The sequence below is a fragment of the Echinops telfairi genome, unplaced genomic scaffold (genome assembly GCF_000313985.2).
Source record: "Echinops telfairi isolate 266 unplaced genomic scaffold, ASM31398v2 ScPeMD7_443;HRSCAF=831, whole genome shotgun sequence".
Classification (NCBI taxonomy): Eukaryota; Metazoa; Chordata; class Mammalia; order Afrosoricida; family Tenrecidae; genus Echinops; species Echinops telfairi.
Genome location: NW_022104341.1, coordinates 61000158 through 61002534, shown reverse-complemented (window position 1 = coordinate 61002534; position 2377 = coordinate 61000158). Strand labels below are relative to the sequence as shown.

Below are 2377 nucleotides of genomic sequence, written 5' to 3'. Positions count from 1 at the left end.
AAAATGTGGTGAAGAAAGCTAATGGTGCCCAGCTACCAAAAGATATAGTGTCTGGGGTCTTAAAGGCTTGAAGATAAACAGGCGGCCATCTAACGAAGAAACAACAAAGCAGCACACCAACCTATCCCAACAAGATGGCTAAAGACAAAGTGAGTGCATAAGCAAATGCAGTGAAGAAAGCTGATGGTGCCCAGCTGTCAAAAGATATAGAATCTAGAGTCCTATAGGCTGGAAGATAAACAAAGGGCCATCTAACTGAGAAACAACAAAGTCCACATGGAAGAAGCACACCTACCTGTGAGATCACAAGTCATCGAAGGGATCAGGTTATCAGGCAACAAAGATGCAGAACAAAAATCATATCAATGTGAATGAAGGGGACTGTGGAATGGAGACTCAAAGCCCATCTATAGACAATTGGACATTCCCTTACAGAAGGGTCACAAGGACAAGATGAGCCAGTCAGGGTGCAGTGTAGCAATGATGAAATATACAATTTTCCTCTAGTTCTTGAATGCTTCCTCCCCACCCCCCACTATCATGATCCCAATTCTACCTTAAAAATCCGGCTGGACCAGAGGATGTACACTGGCATAGATAGGAACTGGAAATACAGGGAATACAGGACAGATGAACCCCTCAGTACCAGTGGTGAGAGTGGCGATACCGGGAGGCTGGAGGGAAGGTGAGGGAGAAAGGGGGAACAGATTACAAGGATCTACATATAACCTCCTCCCTGGGGGACGGACAGCGGAGAAGTGGTTGAAGGGAGACATCGGATGGTGTAAGATATGACAAAATAATAATAATTTATAAATTATCAAGGGTTCATGGGGGAGGGGAATCGGGGAGGGAGGGGAAAACTGAGGAGCTAATACAAAGGGCTCAAGTAGAAAGCAAATGTTTTGAGAATGATGATGGCAACATATGTACAAATGTGGTTGACACAATGAATGGAAGAATGGATTGTGATAAGAGTTGTACAAGCCCCCAATAAAATGATTTAAAAAAAAGAAAATGAATTATTTTTATACAAAGTCCTCCTTAAAGTTAATTTTCTTCTTAAAGAGAGACATTATGTTTATAAGTTCATATTTTTCTTCCCAATGAGGGCACTTATATCATTTTTTATTTTCAATACTATCTCATAATCTTAGGATATTAACAGGTTAGCAAAGATTACAAAGATCTCATATTTTAGAAATTGTATTATTTTGGGGGAATCGAGCTTACAACCATTGAACTGGGATGCACCCCTGGCTGAGTGAAGGACATCAATACAGAACAATGAATGGGATCTACACATGGAAACAATGGTGAGATGCCAAGAAATCAGTAGCCACACTTTGATAGTATGTGTACTGTTGGGCCTGAAGTGCTTTTTCAGCCTTGTCCAGGGGAGTGCTAGCCTTCTTTCCTTTCATAAAGGACACTAGATAATATCACAATGAAGAGAAAAATATTGAAGTTTTCAAGGATTTCATCTTGTTTGAATCCACACTCAACACTCATGGATACAGCTGTCAGGAAGCAAGTAATGAATTGCATTGAGCAAATATGTTGCACGAGACATCTTTAAAGTGTTGAAAAGCAAGGAGGGTACTTTGAGGATAAGATGCAACTATGAGGTATTTTCAATTGCCTCACATGTATATGAAAGCTGGGCATTGAATAAGAAAGACTGGAGAAAATTTGCTGCATTTCAATTGTGGTGCTGGTGAAGAATATTGAAAGTGACATGTATTGCTAGAAAAACAAGCAATTCTGTGTTGGAAGAAGTACAGCCAGAATGCCCCTTAGCCTCGAGGATGGTAAGACTTTGTCTCATGTGCTTTGGGCGTTATCAGTAGAGATCAGTCTCTTGAAAAAGACATTTTGGTACTTAGATTTTATGTTAACTCAACTACCTGAGTGAAGGTAGGGGTGAAACCCAACCTTTGATCAAATTGCAGCCTGATGACACCTCCCTGAGGGTGTGATCTATTGTAGAAGAGAAACCCAGAACAGAGCCAAACTCTGTTTTGCCCCTTCACCTTCTGTTGGATCTGGATCTTATGTCTAGCTTGTTGCTCTCCTGTTATATTGTCTGCTGATCCCAAGAGCTATCATCGTCACACTAACGACTTTGAATTCCTTCAGCTCTGCAGCCACTAGCTTGTCATCTCCTGCTTCACCTTCCTGCTGCTTTTTTGTTTTGTTTTTAAATCGTTTTATTGGGTGCTCGTACAACTCATCACAATCCATCCATCCATCCATCCATCCATCCAGTGTATCAAGCACATTTGTACATTTGTTGCCCTCATCCTTCTCAAAACATTTGCTTTCTACTTGAGCCCTTGAGATCAGCTCCTCATTTTCCCCCTCCATCTGTGTTACC

At 41.1% G+C, this 2377-nt stretch overlaps 1 non-coding gene across 1 annotated transcript; it reads right to left on the bottom strand.

The window, feature by feature from the left end:
• Positions 1 to 1308: 1308 nt before the first annotated feature.
• Positions 1309 to 1431, bottom strand: LOC115870257. Its single transcript, XR_004046624.1, has one exon. It is a non-coding gene; the product is annotated as a U6atac minor spliceosomal RNA (small nuclear RNA).
• Positions 1432 to 2377: the final 946 nt, after the last annotated feature.